The sequence below is a fragment of the Protopterus annectens genome, chromosome 1.part2 (genome assembly GCF_019279795.1).
Source record: "Protopterus annectens isolate FY-2018-M chromosome 1.part2, PAN1.0, whole genome shotgun sequence".
In the NCBI taxonomy this organism is placed as follows: Eukaryota; Metazoa; Chordata; order Ceratodontiformes; family Protopteridae; genus Protopterus; species Protopterus annectens.
The window spans coordinates 862,705,352-862,727,345 of NC_056727.1; positions in this window are offsets into that span (position 1 = coordinate 862,705,352).

A 21,994-nucleotide genomic window follows, 5' to 3' on the forward strand; every position below is an offset into this window, starting at 1 on the left:
CCATTACATGGTTACGTGTTTGACATACCTTATTTGTTTTTGGCTGGTTTAGTTGCTGGATTCCATAGATAGAGTGTCTGTCTCTCTGTGTTGTTTTGGTTGTTTGTTTTTGGGGGTTTTATCTCTCTCTTTCTCTCGCTCTCTCTCTCTCACTTCTCTCTCTCAGCATGGAAACACACTCCTATAACTAGCATCACAAAGGGTAGTTGGAAGTACCGCATAAAACAAACACTGTGGAGACAGCCCAACAAACTGGAGGGGGATGTTCCAGACATGGGGACAGAATGTAGATATTGCTGTTATACATTTGCAGTATTGCTAGTTTGAAAGGGTCTGTGTGGATATGGCTGTTCTGCATGATTTTAAGTCTGACATGACTGTTATGTGGTTGACATAACTCTCACTTGTAGGGCTATCCACAGACTGGCCAGAGTTTGGACTCATATCTGGTGTATTGCTCACACATTTCTTTGTCTTTGTAAATTCAGTAGCATACTCTGAGGATTGCAGTCAGTAAATGGTAACATCCATGTGTGTTTCTGACTTCATATCCCTCAGAACAGATATGTTACAACAAACCCTGTTACACCAGCAATTTTCTCAGTTTATAACAGCAATATGTCAATAATGCCCATGTGTTTGGGCCTCTGCTCCCAAATATGTCAGCCTTTGTCCATATGTCATGCAGTAAGAGGTGGATAGGTATGGTATATTATTATTTACTGACTTCATTCCTGATATCAACCCAGTGATAGACTGCCAGACATGTTATGTATGGAAGGCCTCATATTTGAGAACAACTCATGGATATTCTGTGGGACTCTGCACAGTTGTGAGGTCTGTGTACTTATGGCAATTGTTGACAGAGTGTCAGGATTGTGTAGCAGTGTATTGTGAATATGTTATTTTGCCTATGTATGGAGTGGAGTGAAGTAGATGTCAGTGTTCTTGGTCCTTTTCTATCTGACGTTGCATGCTGCTCCAGTTTCTGGCACTCTATCAGCTTATATGTTTGTAGGGCTAGCCTGAGACATGTTCCATACCATAACACAGTGAGGCATCAGACTACACTGTGAATTGGACCAGTATATGTAGGGATAGTGTGTGAGTGGCAAACATGATGATGGTTTTGTTCACACCATCCATGCACTATACTATTAATTTGACTTACCAGTATGTCACTGTGACTGTGGTGAGATTGGCTGTGGGTATGCACTTTCACACTGGTGTCTGTTACTCAGTGCTATTACATCCCTGTAGTGCCTGCTATATTTGCAATTATATGTGTATTCCTCCACAGCAAAATTGGGTTAGTGTTGTGTCAGTCTGCCTGTAGTTTAGACAGTGCTTGGTGACATGTCTAACAGGTCAGTGTATTTTCCCTAATGTGATGTTATGTCCAGATATTTGTCAGATGTACTTTTGCCTGGCCGTCATAGGTGTTGTGTTTTTCTGACAAATCAGTGGGATGCTGTGAAAATGTATGTCACTAACTAGTGGGAAGTACGTGGGCTTGGGACTTGTGCTCTTCCAGATAATATGTTAGAACAGACAGGAGGGTGTGACTGCATCAACTGTGTCAGCTTATCTACTCCAGTATTTCGGATATATCTCCCTTTTCATGGCTTTAAACACCCCGTTTGTCAGGCTTGGTCCACATTTCTTGTACCTAGGAGTTCTGTGTATACCTCTCAACTGATCAGTTTGTTTCAGACTGTCCAGGTTTATTACTCATATTTCTGCTGTATTCCACAGAATAATTACTGTGATTTGTGTGGTACTACACTGTAATGATTTTATGTCTGTCAGTAACTGATGGTGTACATTTCAGTTTCAGAACTGCCTTCCTTCAGAACATGTATGCTGACACAAACCCTGTTACTGTAGCAACATTCTGCATTTATAACTGCAATACTTACATTATGTCCCCCTGCACTAAGAGGTGGAGAGGTATGACTCCACTACATGTTATGGGTATATATATATATATATATATATATATATATATATATATATATATATGTGTGTGTGTGTGTGTGTGTGTGTGTATATATATATATATATATATATATATATATATATATATATATATATATATATATGTGTGTGTGTGTGTGTGTGTGTGTGTGTGTGTGTGTGTATGTGTGTATATATATATATATATATATATATATATATATATATATATATATATAGATGTATATATATGTATATATATATATATATATATATATATATATATATATATATATATATATATATATATATATATATATATATATATATATATATATATATATATATATATATATATACTTTTTATATGTATATATGAGTGTTGTATATTCCTTCTCAGATGGATCTCACCATATTTATCTTATATATGTATATTTAGATATAGAAACATGACTGATTCCACAGTATTTTTCACTAAAAAGTAGTAAAAAATTAAAGTACTAAAAGCAGTTTTCACTACTATTCAGTACCTGTACCAAATGATATATTTGAAAAGGCAACAGAAACTCCAGCAGCTCAGATGGCTTAGTGGTTAAGTGCTGTGACTATAGTGTACAGGGTCCTGTGTTCAAGATCTGCAAGGGCTGTTTATTTTGTTTCTGGACAGAACAAGGGCTGATGGAGACAGGGTGATTAAGGTACTTATAAGCAGTTGTAAGCGGGTTTGTGTGGGTTTGCCCAATGGTAAGCGGTGCCCACACATGGTTAAACCAATAGGCAATTACACCATGTAAGCTTTGCTTAGCAACATGTACCAGTGGGCAAATCTGCTTAGCTGAGCTACCTGCTGCTTAGCATTCACATTTAAGCAGGGCTTACACCTGCTAAGCACAGCTGACCATTGCTAACCATTGCTCAAATTTCATTCTTAAAAAATATCAGAATAAATTACTTCATTTAGTAGGTGTATATGATTTCCTTTGCATAACTTGTCTATATGCCATTATTGGTTGGGATGGTGGCATAAGGTGTTTACCTTAAAGACACAAAGTCCAGTGTTTGATTCTCACATGGGGTAATTGGGTAGGCTTAAAATAACCCACAAGAGCAATTAACCTAGTACTAATATATGACCTTATATAGGCCCTAGGGCTGATAGCCTAGACCCTAAATGTGCTCTCATTACAGTAGTAAGGGTTGTGACTGTACTGCATGGGACACTTGTGTATACTTGAGTGGTTTCACATGTTATATGTACTAACACTTCCATTGCATACCAGCTAGACGAGCGTGGTGACCAAATTATTTACTACATATTTTACTTTTAAAATAGTACTTTTAACACTACTGTTCCGTGTAAAACTGGATTGCCTGTTGTAGTACTGGAGCCTTGGTGGATGTGTCCAGTTTGCACTCACAGACAGTTGTAGGGTACCACACCTGTTATCTTATTTGCTTGTGTCTGTGTATCTCTGGCCATTGTTAACAGACTGTCAGGATTTTGTAGATGTATATTGTGTATATATTTTTTGGGCTGCATAAGGAGGGGGATACATGTCAGTGTCATGTCCCCTTTCTCTCTGACTGTGCATGCTGCTCCAGTAGGCTACTCTGTGGAATGCCGTCAGTAGATACTAATATTCCCACAGTGCCTGTTAGCTTTGCAAATGCATGTGTACAGCTCCAGAGCTGGACTCGGGTAGTGTTATATCAGTCTGTGGGCAGTGTGGACTGTGCTTGCCAGCTCAGTGCAGTTTCCCTACTGTTATGTTATGGACATCTATTCATACGATGTACAGTGTTCTGGCCAATACCTTACATCTGGTCCCCATCACTGTTGTGTATTCCTGACACATCAGTGGGATGATTTGAGGATTAGGGTCACTACATTATACAGAGAGCATGAGTCCCAGATGTGTGATATTTGTCCCAATATATGTTAGCAGTAACAATATTTGTACAACAACTTTCTCAGCTTATCTACTCACATTTGGATATCTTTTTATTGTCATGCCTTTGTCCCCTCACTTTGTCTGGCTTGTTCCAGATTCATTGCACTAAAGGGCTCTGAGCATACATCTCCACTGCCAGGCTGTTTGCAGAATGTCCAGGTGTTTGGCCCATACTTTGATTGAGTTCCACAGTTTATTTGTATTTGTCTGCTAAATCACTGTTATGATCCCAAGATTTATGTCAGTGAATAATGACATAACATGTCAGTTTCCAGCCAAATATCCTTCAGACGGTTCTGCTGAAATGCACCCTGTTGCTGTACAACTGTTTTGTTCTGACAGCTATATTCTACATATGTCCCTATATGTGTCCCATTTCCCTCCCTTTGTACAGACGTTTGGTACATGTTTCTTTTGCTTAGACATTGATAGTTATGTTTCTGAGTTATGCACTGCATGTTTTGTAAACACACATACATATTTTTCATATAGCTATACATATAGATGTATGTGTGTGTGTGTGTGTGTGTGTGTGTGTGTGTGTGTGTGTGTGTGTATATATATATATATATATATATGTGTATATGTGTATATGTATTTTAGGTATTGGGTGGCGAAAGCCAAGGTACATTTTTGGCTAGGCTTATATAGGCCCTAGGGCCAATAGCCTAGTTCCCTATGAACCTATGAACCTATATGCAACACATGATTGATGCTACAGAGCTTTCTCATGGTTGTGGTATACCTCTATGCATAGCAACTTAGGAAAGGCAAGAGTGGTGTACTGGTTCAATGCTCTGACTCTAATGTGCAGGGTCTTGTGTTCAAGACTTGGAACTGACATTTTTTTCCATTAATATTAAGTGACCAAACTGATACTGCGGTGGTGGTGCTGCGGTAGCGTTGTCACCTCATAGCAAGATGTTGTCCCGTTCGATTCTCAGCTAGAGCATCTTCTGTGTGGAGGCATACATGAATGGGGCATGCCTTCATTGAAGGTTGTGCATCAGGGTTGGTAACCCGGTATGTAAAAATCCACTACCAATCATTAGCGGACCGGAGTTTCGCTGTGGCGACCCCTAACCGGGAAAAGCCGAAAGACAAAAACACAAACAGTTAAATGATCAAACTGCATGATATGTTAGGAAAAACATCATAAAAATCCACAGCTCAGATGGTGTAGTGGTTAAGTGCTGTGACTGTGGTGCATGGGAACCTGGGTTCAAGACTCGGCACTGCCATTTTTCCATTCATGTTAAATGACCAGACTTTATGATATGTTAGGAAAAACACCATACAATTCCACAGTTGAGATGGCTTACTGGTTAAGTGCTGTGACTATAGTGACCTGGGTTCAAGACCTGCAAGGGTTGCTACACTTTTAGACTTTATTGCAGACGGGAAAATAAAATAAACATATGTGTTTTAATTGTTTTACTAGGGGTATGCACATTGCTTTCTGCACCATTATCTGTGGGGAGCTGTGAGAAAGTTGATGAAATGACAGGCTTTACATTAGCTTGAATTTTAGGAAGGGTATACAGTCTACCCTTCCTTCATGGCATAACTCTCACCACTTAGAGCACACAATCTGGGGAAAGCCTAAAATGAGGGGGGGACAAATAGGGACAGATTTTAAATATTGCTCTTACACACTAAAGTTGATAGAATAATGGGCTTTGCATTAAGTTGTTCCGAGGTATGCTCCATGGACACTAACAGTAGTGTCCACAGACACACACTCTCACTGCTTTGGAATTAAGTGCAGGGGGCATGTGTATTGTGAGAGCTCTGCTCTCAGACACACCCCCTGTGCTTGTACACAGATCATGTCCATGTAACAGCAGACCAGTGCTGCTTCATTAATATTCAAGGTGCACTGCTGTTCTACACGGACATTAACCCTTCCATGCAAGAATAGCTTATTTTTGCATGGAAGGTTCGTGAATCCAGGGGAATATGTAATAAAGGAGGTTTACTCAAGAGCAATACTGGTTTGTTAGGTGGGCACTCAGTATAATGGATCTATGAAAACATTGGGTGGGAAGAGTACATAAATAGCTTGTACAACAGTCTATAGCAATGAAAGCGTGAAGGGAGGGACTATGGGAATTAGAGTATCATAAGGAGTGGAGGCCACAGACACAACCTTATTATAAAACAACATCAAAAATGAGGCTGAGAGGGTTGGGGGGGGCAGCCTAGCTAGAAAGGCATACAATCAAATAAAGGCAATATTGGAGCTCTTTCAGAAACCACAGCTTAATGGGTTAGTGGGGGATAGGGCAATGTAAATCTCACATGATTACCCAAATCTGTCACCCACGTGAATTAAACTACAATACTATGAGCCAACAGGGTTTAAGATAACAAACAGATAGCTATTACAAGTAATTATACTACTGAAAATAGTAGTGTGGAATAACTCAGAAAAACAATCCTCCCACAACTGTTAATAAACAAGATTAAGGTCAGAGAACATACTTAAAAATGCAAACAGATAGAAAAGAGCAGAAAAGTACAAATAATTATTACCACACAGGTCACTAAGTGCAATGCAAATATTTAAGCAGAATCAAAATAATTACAATAATTTAGTTTTCTCACTTTCCTTTTTTTTGAAAGCTACTCACAGTTCCACATCTCTCCAAGTTTTGGATAAAAGACACTGGGTGGGGTTAGCTCTCTGCTGGAAATAGAAGCTTGCTAGAGAGCTATCCAATCAAATAAAGGCAATACTTGAGTTCTTTCACAAACTTTAGCTTAATGTGTTGGTGGGGGATAGGGTAGACACAGAATGCAGCTTTAAGCAGACAAAAGATAAGCAGAATATAAATACACTGAAGTACGAACTGGAGCAGAGACAATTCTCTCACTATTGACCTGCTACATTTTAACGCACCAGACTATGCAGCAATTTACCAGTAACACTATTTATGGAAAATGTATTTGTGACAAAAGGAGGTACTGCCAGCAAAGCTAGCTGGAATTTTGTAAATAATCATATGTCATTTGTGAATATCAACATGATTCACATGCTTGTATTACAAATGTATTAGAACTGCATGTCATATAAGATGGTTTGTGCAGATATGTGTGCTGAAGAGATATTTTGCAGAGTACTCAGATTACAGATGTGTCCACAGTGTGCCCTACTGGAAAATAACAGAAATGTACATAAACTATTGTAACTGTGTAAATGTATATATTTTAACAGTGGGAAATGGAACATAGAAGGTTAACTTGCAAACCTTCAGAAAAATAGTTGAAGTTAAATTACTTTATAAGTGCACCATAAAATATGGTTTCAATGCAGCAAAGAGACAGGATGTCTAAAACTATGGAGCCTTTTGCATTGTCTTGTAAGTGTTTTATTATTGTATATATTCCAACAGCTGCAAAGATCTGAGGGCTCTGTATTTTCATAGGGAGATGATAAATGCTGGCAGTTTCTAGCAATGTGGGCTTAGCTTGAGAACTAAAGACAGAGGACAAGAAGTGATGCCATCTTCCAAGCTAACCCAGAAGTAATTTTTGAGATATTAATTGAAGAACTCTCAGAGAGAGATAGAGCATTGAATATTTTGTCTTTTATCTGACAAGAGGACCCATTCACCACACTTGCCTTGGTCTGTAAGTAAGTTAACTAGGGTATAGTAATTCTCTTAGATTCAGTCAGGAATATAGCGAAGTATAGCTTAGATGTTTTCTGTATTTATATGAGGCTGTCCTGCAATGTTGTTTTAAGTATTTCCTGTGATTTTGAACTCTGATGTAACTGTGATTATTTACTGAGTATTTTGTTGTTCTTTTATTATTTATTACTAAATATATTTAAACCTATAATTGTGACTGATATTTGTGAGACATATTTAAGTTCTGAGAGTACTTGCATACTTATTTGGTGACACTGTGGGCCACTCCTAATAGACTTGCTCCTGGTCAAATTACCATTTGCATTGATAGCAAAATTACACAGTAAGATTGGACACTCTTTGTTAAGGACCTTAAAGTAGCTGATATGGAGTGACTGGTGGCAGTAATTACCTAATAGTCTGGGCAGAAGGAGGCATAGCTATTAAACCTGTGCCAGCCTTTCTCAGGTGTGTGTGTGTGTGTGTGTGTGTGTGTGTGTGTGTGTGTGTGTGTGTGTGTGTAAATCAAACCTCAAAGAGTGTGTATGTCAGCTACTTGGGCAGGGACACGAAGCACTGGCTGGACAGAGAGGGTGCTGGAGGCCTTGGCTTGGTCACTCAGTTGAGATCTCAACTCTATAGCTGTGCCAGTGGTGAGTCTTACTGGGGATCTGGAGAAGGAGAGAGAAACCAGCCCCAGACTGGCTGTGGTCTTTGTGTGCTCTTAAGGGAAACTGCACTTGATGCAGAGAGCTGCATCTGAAAATACTGTGTGAGTACCTGTCATCCTCCCAGTGTGTACGTTTCCCACTGTTGCCAGTGTTGAGGATTGAGGATTCTTGATTACTGGGCCAGTGGTGGGGCGTCACAGCAATAATAAATGACTAAGGCTCAAAAGAGTACACAGCTCTGCCACCTTTGTGAATTAAACTACAAGACTAAAATACAAGACTATGGGCCAGCACGCTTTAAAATGCAAACGGATAGCTTTTACAAGTAATTTAACTTGTGGAAATAGAAGTGCAGATAAACAAAGAAAAACAATCTTCCCACAATTGTTAATACACAAGTCTAAGATCCCAACGTAGGTCATTGCTACATAAAGATGCAATGAGTACTTGGAATACCATAACTGGTATGGTCTCAACTGTCCCTGATTTTGACTTAAATTTTAACTCTGTCCCTTTTAATCCCTCCTAAAATTGGTGACCTTTGGGGAAAAGGTGGAGAATTATACTTGATAAATAATTACAGTAATTAGAGTTATAGTCTTCCTTTACTTCAGAAAAATGTATATTAATTTGCATTCTCTTGTTCTGTCAAGTCTTAACTAAAATTCAGTAGAGTAAGTTGGATTTTATGAGTTGGGCAATGGAGGCATTTGCATTCCTTGATACAGTAATAAGGTTAATTAGAAGGATATCTGTAGGATCTGAGATAAGAATGAAAGCGGGAGGATTCCTCTCTTGATAAGTTGTGTTTAAACAGAGGAACCATACTAGAGTATCCTCTTTCCTCTCCGTTATTTGCTTTATATTAAGAGCCATTGACAAAGAAAATAAGTGAGTCAGAAGGAGTATAATTGGTGTAGTAATCAGGAAAAGTTAACTTTATTTGTAGACAATATTATTTTGTACTTGATAAAATGAGAAAAAGGCATCTCCATGTGTGGAACATTCTGTGACAGTTGCAAGTCTTTTCAATATATAAAATTAATGAAGACAAAACAAAGGCTATAGCTGGAAACTGTGTACTCACACATGACTTCAGCAATACCCATATTTAAGGGGACACTATAAAATGAAATATTTAGGAGTATGGGTTAAAAGAATTCTGCGATGCCAGCTAAGGATATGTAGGAAGATACTAATCAAAAGATAATATAATACAAAAACTGAGAAACTGGAAGCTCTTGTTTATGGATATGGATCGTAAGATACAAACAATGAAAATGTTTTTAGTCTGATTAATTTATATGCAGGTCAGGCATATTTTTATCAGCCACAGGAGAAGTTGTGGACAACAGTTAAGTGGAATAACTTGATCCTTCCAACAGAACAAGGTAGTTTAGTATTACCTGATTTGAAGTGATATTTCAGAGGTACAGAGCTCATATACCTAACATAAGCACAAGATTATAATTCAAAACGGAATGAGGTGATGCTATATTGGGGTAATTTCAAGAAATAAAGAGAGAGTGGGATTTTGGATGCACATCATTGGGGAAAATAATAACAACCATACAGAAAATTATATTCATAAAGTACCAAAAAGTATTCTAAGAACTAAGCCAACATCAGACTGAAGGAAGGAGAGGAATGAGTGCAAGTAGGGTAGAAAAAACAAACATGAGAGGTATGGAAATTACTGGGGAAAACAGGCAAAGGAACCAGGGTATTGGGAGCAGATAACTAGAGAAGGGGAAGCTAATAGAGTGGGATGAGGCCAAGAAGACATGAAGGCTTCAGGCTAGAGATTGGATTCCCTACCAGGGATCGATAGCAGAGTACAGGCAAAGAGAAAGGGATAGAGGAATCTTTTTTTAACACCTTTATTGAATTATCATTTGTGACATAAGCACATTTACATTTATATAAAAGTAATCAAACAGTATTAGCAAGTTAAAATTAACAAACATTATGCCTCACATATATTGCTATATATCATATAACCTAAGCAACATTACATAAATTATTCAATTCCTGCCCCATTTTTAAACAAGAAATATCTTTATTAAACTATCACTTACAACATAAGCAATTATACAGTTATATAAATGAAAACAAACCACACTGACACTCTCAATTGCAAACATTATACATCACTTTCTTTTAAAAACAAATTCAGTGTTGTCATCAAAGACCTCCCTAGGGATAGGCACAATTTTCTGGATAAAGAGAGTGGCATTCTCTGCCCCTTTCCATAGGACCAACAGGAGTGGCTCTCCTTTGCTTGCTAGGACTACTCCTGACAGCTGTAGAGGTTGTGTCTAACCCCCCTGGCCCATGGTGGCTGTAGGGACTATAATAACAGGACCTAAGGAAAAGATCAAATGTCTAAGGAAAAAGCTTTGGCCAGAGCAGAGTCATGACCTGCAGCTGAGGCACTTTAGCATCCTGGTGTGATGGCAAAAGCTGTTCATAGGTTCACAGGTTCATAGGTGTGTACTAGGCTAATGGCCCTGGAGCCTTTACAAGCCTAACCCATAGAATTATCCTGGCATCGTGCCACCTGACCTTATTTACCAGTGCCTCTGTCGAGTAGAGCCACTGGAGTGATCCCTGGGGTGAATTTTCTATTTCTCATTCACTCATCAATATTTCTCTTAAAGAGGGCCAGTGAGATGCTCTGTTTGACGTATATGGGAAGTCTATGCCATAGCATGGGCAGTCTCTGGGTTATGAACCTGTCCCTCCAGCATGTTCTGTTGATTGTGGTAATGAGGTTGAGGTGTCTGGAGCATGTGGTGTGCAGGGATTAGGATTTCTTTAGATGTAGCATTTCTAACAGAGCTGGGTCAGACATGGCTTTGTAAGTCAAGCAGGGATCGCCTCTAAGTAGGTGATATGAGACAGAGAATAGTTGGAGTTTGTTTGAGTCTGTCCATATGGGACAAGTGTTTAAGGCTTAGGATCCTCTATGTGAGGTACTTTTGCAGCCTCTTCAGTTGTTGCAGGTGTCTAGTGAGGTAGATGCCAAATGGGACATTGTACTCAATGACTGGCCTAATGAGGGAAGAGCAGAAGGAGACAATGACCTCTTTCTTCCTGGATGTAAAACTCTTAGTAATGAAATATGCCACATAGAAGGATTTTCTGACCACAGTGGCAATGTGGTGGTCAAAAGAGCGATTGCTGTCAACCTGTGTTCCCAGATCTCTTATAACACCTTCTGTGTTCAGTGGACTACCATCAATGTGGTAATTCATGTGAAAGTACAGTTGTGTACCTACCATAAATGTAGATGTTTGAGTGTATTCACTGTTGCAGTCATTACAATTGGGTTATCCTGCTGGCAGGCTACCCGCAGTCGGCCTGAATTCCAAAGCCTAGGTCCTGTGTTGGTTGCTGTTGCCTCCTCCCTGACATCAGTGCACCAGGGGTATAAAAGATGCAGCCGATGCCATTTTCTTCAGTTTTTCTTGCCCCAGATGTCAGGTGCCCCTAAAATGGTAGGCTAAATTATGCCAATGAGCATGCATGCACAAAAAACAACTTTTCCTTCATCTACAAGCAAATACACCACATAGGTTGTATAGAATAGAGAAGTACAGATAAGTCCCAGCAAAGGAAAAAGGGGGGTGGTGGGAGGGTAACCTGGACTGCAACAGTGAATACACTCAAACATGTACATTTATGGTGGGTACACAACTGTACTATGTTCATCGTGTTTCACTGTTGCAGTCATTACAATTGGGTTGAATCCCAAAGTTAAGGTTGGGAGGCTGGTGCTAAATAAGGTTAGGAGAGGCTATCAGGCCCTGCAGAACTGCAGTGGCAAATCCTGCCCTGGATTTAGAGTAGAGAGGTAAATGATAGTGCTTTGTAAAAGTATGCACTGAACCCCAAGTTGCAGCCTCTAAGATGTCTTTGGTTGGTACTCCTCTGAGAAAGGCTGCTGAAGGGGCTGCAGCTCTGGTTGAATGTGGCTTAATGCCCTTAGGCACTGATTTGCCATGCTGTGAATAGCAGAAATGAATGCAGTGACCTATCCACTTTGAAATAGCCTGCTTTGAGATAGGCTTTCCTTGTGATCCTGCAGCATATGCCACTAGAAGTTGTTCAGTCTTTCTGAAAGCTTTGGTTCTGTCCAAGTAGAAGCGTAGCTGCCTGTGAATGTCCAAAAAATGCAGGATTCTCTCACCCTTGTTCTGTGGGTTTGGATAGAAGGTAGGCAAATGAATTGTTTGGTTAAGGGCCACACTGGACACTACCTTAGGCATAAATGTAGGGTTTGTCCACAGAGAAACCCTGTCAGGATGAAAAATGATAAAAGGTTCCACAGCCATGAGTGCCTGTAACTCTGAAACTCATCTAGCAGAGGTTATTGCTAGGAGCAGAGCTGTTTTCCAGGATAGGAATTTAATATCAGCTGCAGAGGCTGGTTCAAACAGAGGCAGTGTGAGTTTTTCCAAGACATAGTTGAGGTCCCATGCAGGTATTGGTGCTCTCCTTGGAGATCTTATGTTTTTGGCCCCTCTGAGGTACTGCCTTATTAATGGATGAGAAAAAAATAGGTGGTTCTGTATTGTAATGAGCTGAAATGGCAGAGGCATGAATTTTAATTGATGAAAAAGAAAGGCCTTTATCAAGCATCTCAGTTAAGTATTGCAAAATCTGAGGAATATTTGAAACAATCATGTCAAAACCTTGTGCCTGGTTCCAAGCACAGAATCTCTTCCATTTTTCTGCATAAGATTTTCTGGTGCTAGGCATCCTGGCCTCCAAAATAACATCCATCACTGCTTTAGAGAGAGGTGTGCCTTGACTGGCTACATTATCCGCCATGCTGCCAGGTTTAAGGTCCTGAGTTGGCTGTGCAGTATTTGGCTGTCTTGTTGGGTCAATAAGTGAGGAATGTGAGGTAATGTCCAAGCTGGGTATTGAGACAAGCTCTTTAGGATTGGGTACCAGTGTTGGCAGGGCCAGTCTGTGGCAATCAGTATAATTTTTGATTTCTCTTGTCTGACCTTGAGGAGTACCTTGGGGAGGAGAGGCAGAGGAGGAAATGCATATACTGTTAGGTCTTTCCAGCTGAAAGATAGAGCATCCACTTTCCATGCTTGTTTGTGATACGTCCTTGTGCAGAATTTCTGTAGTTGGTAGTTGTGAGGGGAGGCAAATAGGTCTATGTCCGGGCATCCCCAGTTCCTTGTTATCATGGTGAAGACTTGTGGATCCAATTTCCAGTCGTGGGGATCCATTAGGTTTCTGCTTAATTCGCCTGCCAGAGTATTTGTCCTTCCTGGCAGGAATTGTGCTTGCAGATGTACTTGGTAAGTCAATGCTGTGTCCCACAAGTTCATGGCTAGTCTGCAGAGGGGGTAGGAATGTGTGCCTCCCTGCTTGTTTATGTACCACATCACTGTAGTATTGTCCATCCTTATCAGTAGTTGTCCTGGATGAAGTAGATCCTTGAAGGCTGTCAGGGTGTTCTGAACAGCTAGCATCTCTTTTTGATTGATATGTAGATGCATTTGACTTGCGGACCATGTGCCCTGAATACATCTTCCTGCCATACGGGCCCCCCTGGCATAATCTGATGCATCTGTTGTCAATGTCTGCCTGGCTGTGGGCAAGGTGAATGGCTGTCCCATGTTGTGGTGACAGGTTTTTGCCCACCATCAAAACTCCTGTTGCAGGCAGGGAATGAGGGTAATTATTGTTTCCAGGCTATGGCAATGTTGAGTCCAAACACTTTTTAGATACCATTGAAGTTTCCTCATATGCAGTCTTGCATATGGAATTAGCAGAATGCAGGATGCCATGAAGCCCAAAGTCTGCAGAATTTTTCTTGCAGATAACTGGGTCTTTGTTGCCAACATTTTGAAATAAATAGTCAGTTGTCTGTGTTTGTCTGACATGAGATAAGCCATCTGGGCAGTTATATTTAAGCTTGCACCCAGGAATATTATCTCTTGAGAGGGTACGAGTTTTGATTTATTTATTTATTTTATTTATTTTACATTTGTTTACTGGGTTAGTCCAACTGGATACATATCCATTTTCAGCAGAGACCCGGGGAGAAAAGCTCCACAGTAAAAACAAGACTTTGACTTACATACAGATAAATTCTTGATAACATGGTAGGAAGAGACACAATTTAAACATATCCATTTTCGGTGATTTCTTTTCGTTTACTGTGTACCCTAGACCTGTTAGTACTCTTTTTACAAATGCCAGATGCTGTAGTAAAATGTCCTTGTTCTCTGCTTGAATAAGGCAGTCGTCCAAGTAAGGATATATTTTTATTCCTCTTTGTCTGCAAAATGCAATTCATGGTGCCAGGCATTTTGTGAAGACCCTGGGCGCAGTAGATAAGCCAAAGGGCAGTGCAGAGAATTGGTAATGCATTGAGCCAGCTATAAATCTGAGGTATCTTCTGTATGATTGTCTGATTGGGACATGCAGGTATGTCTCTTTTAGGTCTAAAGTCACAAGCCAAGCCCTTTTGCCCAGCATGTGCAGAAGCTGCTGCAGAGTTAACATTTTGAATTTTGGAATATCCAGGAATGTGTTTAGGATAGACAGGTCCAGTATTGGTCTCCAGGCTTTGTCCTTTCTGGGCACCAAGAATAGCCTTGAGTAGAATCCTAGTCCCTGCTCTTGCTGTGGTACTAACTGAATAGCTCTCATGTCCATGAGGGATGAAACTTGTTTTTGTGCCTCTGCCCATTGATTGCGTGGCAGGTCTGGCATACTGTTTGGCCTTGACAGGGTGTGAAAGTGGAACCTGTAACCTTGTGATACTGTATTTAGGACCCATTTGTCCTGGGTGATCATGTGCCAATTTTGTGAAAAAAGTGCTAGTTTTCCCCGCATATGGGCTGCCAGAAGATAAGTGCTTGGTGCTGGCAGGGGAAAGTCATTGAGTGTTTCCTGTATGGCTGTGATTTTTCCTATCCACTTTTGGAGGTAGAAGCACCCCATTGTTTAGGCCTGTATGAGCCTTGGGGCTGTGATCTGCCTCTGGGGCATCTGTATCTGCCTCTTTGTGGCCTGTCTGACACTGGAAAGGACCAATTCTTTGTAGGCCAGTTCCTGCTAAATCTGTGAGGCTGTACCTGCAGGAAATCCTTGACTGTTTGCATAGATTAGCTTTGTCCTCCATGTTCTTCAACACCTCTTCTGCTTTAACACCAAACAAAGTATCATGCTGTAATGGAGCATCTAATAGTTTTGCTTTAACATGATCAGGCAGATTCTGTTCTTTTAACCAGGCATGCCTCCTAATGACAGAACCTGTAACAGCCGCCCTGCAGGAGGCCTCTAGAGAATCAAAACCACATTGCAAAGTCTGCTTTCCTACTTGTTCAGCTGCATGCAATAAATCCTGCATTTCTTTGTTTTCTGCACATTCTGAATTTAACATTTTCTGCTTAAGTAGTGACAAAAGATATTGCTGATATTTAAGCATATGAAATTGGCAATTTAAAACTCTTACAGCCAAGATAGCAGAAGTATAAATCTTTTTACCCCATCTGTCCAGGGCTCTAGAATCCCTATCAGAGGGGATAGGGTTCTTTGCAGTGGAAGCCTTGACCCCTTTGGGACCCTGAGAGATGGTTTCTGGGTCAGCAGCAGGGTTTTTATAAAGAAATTTATGTGAATCAGGAACCCTATAGTATCTGTCTGGCTTAACAGAGGTTGGTTGTAAAGAGTCTGGAGATAGACTGGACTCTGAAAATACATCATCTACAATGTCTAAAACAGGTGGGATAGCAAGGGGCCTGTGCTGAGGCAATAAAAGGAAGTCTCTGAGCCTTTTCTTGGATTCTGAATAATCTTGGCTCTCCCAGTGAAATGCTCCCTCGTTGTATGCAGTGTCTCCCCAAAAGAATAATCCTCAGGAGGAGAGGCTGAAGGAATAGATTCTTCAGCATCAGAATCCTTGCAGGGAGGAATAGAATATTCCTGTTCAGAGGAGGAATAAGAGGAAATGGAAACCTGGTCTGAAGATTCGTATTCTATCAATTGCCTAGGCCTCTAATCAGGAGGGGGATGGGAACCCCCTGATCAAAGTAATTAGGTCTTTGGCCATTTTAAGCATTTGCTTTTTAGGCATGGTGGCCTGTCCAGGAGAATGCTGTATTTGTTTCTTTGTCTTGAGAGCTGCTTTAGTCGTTGCCTTTATAGCTGAAGTAGGTTTCACATATAACTGTGTAGGCCTGAAAACACCCTCAGAAGCCGATGCCTGCTCAGTGGCTCCGGACCCATCTGAGGGAATAGTTTCCTAGTGTCCAATACCTTGAGTTTCCAATGGCCTAGTCGGCTCCACATGGGAGTCGGAAGCGGCCTGTGGCTCTGAGGTAGCGGGCATCAGGGGCTGTGAAAGCGCCTCACTGAGAACTGGCGAACTGGCGACAGGCCTAGCAGAAGCCTCGTCGTTGTCGGTTTTGGATCTCGGATGCCTGTCCTTTTCTTTTTCTTTGCGCTTTTTATAAACTCCGGTAGTCGGCTGTTCTGATGGCATTATATAATTGAATCTTCTGCCAAAGTAATGGAATGCAAAATCATACCAACGCTTAATAGTGCGTTGGTTAAATCTATCACAAAACTGACAACTAGCAATGTTGTGGTCAGGACCTAGGCAAGGAATACAGTAAGAATGAAAATCCATATGAGGTATTTGCTTCCCACAAGAAATACAATTATTAACTTTTTTTGACATTGGTCTGGAGCAAGAAAAAAGTTTCCCCAATGGGGTACTTAGCTTTAATGAAGACTTCAGATCTGAAATTCAAATTTGAAAATCTCAGGAGTCGGCCGACCGGCACTTGTGAACTGCTTTTGCTTCGGGCACCACGTGGCAAGAAAGACTGAAGAAAATGGCGTCAGCTGCATCTTTTATACCCCTGGCGTACTGACGTCAGGGAGGAGGTGACAGCAACCGACGCTGGACCTAGACTTTGGAATTCAGGCCGACTGCGGGTAGCCTGCCAGCAGGATAACCCAATTGTAATGACTGCAACAGTGAAACACGATGAACATCTGCGTTTTTCCAAAAGGGGATGACAACATATTTCTTGGCATTGAGCTTAAGGCCAAGTTCTGACACCAGTCATTGGTCTCAGTGAGGCCTTTCTGTAGGATGTCAACATCATTTGGGGAGTTAATAATGGCTCCCAACTTGCAATTGTCTGCGAACCTTGTCAGCCAGATTCCCTTCATGTTGGCCTGGACTTCTGAGAAATAGATACTAAACAAGAGAGGACCCAGGACTGATCCCTGTGGGACTCCACTTGTTACTGGTCAGCAGTCTGTCTTGGAGTCAACTACTTTCACACTGTGGGTTCTACCTGTGAGCTAGTTTGCAACCCACCTAGTGATATACGGGTTGATGCCTAGCTTAATGAGTTTTTCTATGATTCCTGAGTGGGGAATGGTATCAAAGGCCTTGACCAGATCAAGGTAGGCTGTATGAACCACCTTGCCTTCATCCACAGCTCTGGTGACTGACTCAAAGAAGGTGACTAAGTTGAGCAGCCATGATCTATCCCACACAAAACCAAACTGTGTGGGATCCAGAGTTTGGAGATTCCCTATATCTTTGTTTATTAGGTCCATGATGATGCGTTCCATAGCTTTGCATATCAGACTTGTCAGGCTAGTGGGGCGATAGTTCCCAGGGTCTGTAGTCGCTCCTCCTTTGTGGAGAGGGATGTCTGCAGCAGTGCGCAATTCAGTAGGGACAAAGCCTGAGGTGAGGCTGTAATTGAACAGGGCACACAGGTGAGGTGCCAGTTCACTCTCTAGTTCATGTAGAACACAGTCAGGGATATTGTCAGGTCCCATAGAAACTGTATTATTGGCCTTGGGCAGTGCTATTTTAACCTGTGCAGCAGTAATACTGGGTGCCTGGTAATCTACTGGTATTATGATTGGTCCTTTGTGTGTGTGTGGGGGGGTAAAGTTGGCACTGAATCTACCGGACAGTATATTGGCAATATCTATTGGCTCAGTACAGGAGGTACCATTGTGCAGTAGCTCAGAGCAAATCTGGGTATTGCCCTGGAGATTCTTTACATAACTACAACATGTCTTGTGGTTGTCTTTACTATCTGCTGCATTTCTGTTTTCATAGCTAGCTTTAGGGGATTTGATGAGGGATCTCAACTTTTTGTTGAGGCTAATAAGGGAGTTTTTCCAGTCTTGGGACTTCACCTTATTCTGCATCAGTTTCCTCCTTCTGTTGTAGAGTTTGTTTATGGCAGGGGACCACCAGATTGGTTTTCTTTTTTTGGAGGAGAGCATTTTGGTTCTATTGCGTATGGCGAAAGCCATGCACTTGTGTACGTGTTCGTACAGTGCACTGGTGTATGATTCAGCAGTCATGCAACTATTCTCCATTTGCATGGGTGCCGTGAAGTTAGCCACCTCTATTTTTAGGAGCCCAAAGTTAGGTTTGGAGAAGTTTTTCATGGTGGTTACCTTTGCGGGAGGGGTGGGAGGGATGTGGATTTTCAAGGTGTTTAGTTTGTGGTCAGATCTAACCAGGGAGGAGTTGACTATTGGTGTAGACCAATGGTCGCCCATGTTAGTAATGACCAGGTCAAGGATGTTGCTACCTCTAGTGGGGGTTAAGAATGAGCTGGTACAGGGCATTGGAATTAATGAATTCCAGGAAATGTTGGGCAACTGTATTGGTACATGAGTAGTTTTCCCAGTTAATGGAGGGGTAGTTGAAGTCACCCAGTATGAGTGTGTTAGGTTGGACCCTAATATTCTCCAGGGTGCTTAGGAACATGGAGTGTGAGTCTTAGGACATGGTTGGAGACCTATAACAGGCTGTTACCCGAATCACTTACTTACCCAATGTTAGCTGCACCTCATATATCTCTGATGCGTTATATTGGGCTACTAGTCTGGAGCTGTGTGCATCCTTTATGAATATGGAAACAACACTGCCTTTGGAGCTTCAGTCCAAGTTCTGGGGCCGAAAGGTGTGGAATGAGTTATAGCCTGGTAGTGCAGGGGTGCCTTCTGCTGCCTTGAACTAGGTCTCTGTTACAGCACAAATGTCGATGTTTTCCATTTTAAGGAGTCCTTCGAGTACCTGCATTTTGAGAGTTACACTTCTAGCGTTGAGCAGCATGACCCTCAGATTGCTGAGTAAAGATGCAATAATGGCAATTAAGGTAAGGAAATATAGAAATTCCTAGTGGAAATGTCAGTACAAATTTTTCTACATGTCCATCAGACTGGTAAAGATGTTTCCAACAGTCTGTCCACACTGTTGAAGATGTCAGGAAGAAGCAAGTGGAGTCTGGGCACCTATTGTTTGGCCCTGAAGATTGTTTTTAAAAGGAATTTGGTGGAAATAGCAAAACATCTTAACTGATCAGGATGCACACTTGAATCCTACCATGTATTTCTTGGGACTCTGGGAGGGGAATGAAATTAGCTCTTCTAAAAGAAACTTCATATGGATTATAATGCTCTTGCCGAAAAAGGCCATAACTAGAAAATGGAAAAGTACCTCATCCCAAACAAAAAAAGAAACTTATACACATGCAATCCAGGAAGAAGGAAAACATTAAAGAATAATCTCAGTAAATTAGTTAATAGATGGTTACTGTGGAATCATATTAGATAACACATCAACAGATTAAACTGGGGACAAAGAGATGGGAATAAACTGCTTACTTGATAGGATGACAACTTTTTCTTTTAGATTGAGTAAAGTACAACTCAATAATATAGAGTGGATACTGAATGCACCTAATTGATTGTTATTGATTTGCTAAAAAAACTTGGAAAAATAATAAGGAGCAAGGAAAAATGTTATTGTTATTGACTATATATAGTAAACTGGTTTGTTACAATACATTGATGCAATGGATGGAAATTTGGTCATTAACATATGTAAATGTTTTGGGAAATGCATAAAGTTAGTCTGTCTAAAAATGTCCTAATCTCTACCAGTAGGCAGGAATGGATCTGGAGCATGGGACTGGTTGGGGTAGTTGTGGGTGTCTGTGTTTGCTGAGAAGCATGTATGCATCGATAGTGTGCCATTGGTGGACCTTGCATTAACATGTGCCCATGTCATCACCAAGGGGAAGGATTAGGGCCTTAAACAAAAAAGTTCTGAATTTTCAGGATGAGGGCAAGGGCACAAAGTGTTTGATGTCTGCCAGGAGGATGCCCCTGTAAACAGTTTACCCCAGCTCAGGGCTCTCACCAGCACTAGGGCATACTGGGCTTGATTTCTTCGGGGAAGCTTCATAGTTATTAAAGCAGAAGAGGAATTGTAAATGACTGTTTTTTTTTTCTTTTGCAGCACTAGTATAAATATTCTCCAAATATAAGGACCAAAGAAAAAAGATGTTTCAAAGAACAGATTGCAGTGTTGATAAAATTATTACATGAAACAGATTCAAAATGCAAAAAGCACCCCAGGGCCTGCTCATGTCAGAAATATCAAAAACATTATGCATATACCCTGAGTGCCAGATCAGTATAAGTTATATAAAGGGAAATGTACAATTTTTGTCAGAAAAAATGTCATCATATTAGTGCAAATGCTTGCAAGATGGAAGTACAGGATTGCATCATGTTTTTTTTTCACATACAGAATCTAGCTATCTTTCCTTAAGATACAGCTTTCAATGCTGGATTGAGTAATGCTGTACTTTCTTTGATAGGAAACAAAGCCATCAATAAAATACATTTTTATAGAGGTAGTGGCAATAAAAGAGATTCAGATCAATGTTGCTTACTTAAAATAAAGTGGGGTATGGTTCTAAGACATACATGTGATGGTCTTTTAGTCAAGTTCCACTTCTGTTTAACTGCACCTCTGAGATATAATGAATTGCTCCACCTTAGCTGATTCATCTTTCACCCAGTCTTGCGTTTGTGCACAGCTAGTCCCCACAAAGATGTCTAACTCTCACTGTGGTAAAGTTGACAAATGGAAAGATACTGTTTACAACTGTGCCCATGACAAATTTAATGATATTTGCAGATAAATACAGAAGCATGTTCCTTATTGCTTTAGCATTAAAAAGCCACTAATATGTAAGTGTTCTTCGTCCCTTTCTGGCTGAATACAGTAGATAGCATCAGGAGTTAACTCCTTCAACAGTCACCAAATGGAAAATGGTATGTCTTTGGATTCCATTCAGACACTCCTGTTGTTTACAATGTATATACTGTCACTTAAAGATATCTTAAAACGTAGGATTATTCAATATCACTCAAGTGATGATCATATTCGGCTCTTCCTCTCCTGTTAATCAGACATCTTGAATCCATCTTTCAGTGGATGCAACAAATCAGCTAAAAATCATGCAAAGACTGAGGTGGCAGTAATCCATGTCACAGTTCATCCAACAAATACAGCTTTCTCTTATTTACCTCATCATACATACAGAATGGAATCTGTGGCTTGGGTATGTTCTGAGGTTGGTTATTGATGTCAGGCTCATGCTTAAAGACCAGGTGTCAACTAGTGTCAAGCCATCTTAAGAACAGTGCCCATATCTGTAATTTAATTCCACTAATGGACCCCACAATGGTGATTCATGCACTACTTCATCTCATTAAAACTTCAGTAGCCTTTATCTTGGACATATGGATGGGGATGTGCCCAAACTGTAGCAAGTTCAGAATTCTTTTGCAATACTGTTGGCAGATCTTGCAACCTGTCATATCACTTCCTTGCCTCTGCAAGGCAGGCTTACTTTCTGGAGTATACATGTTCTACCTGTCTAAAAGAGATTAAGAT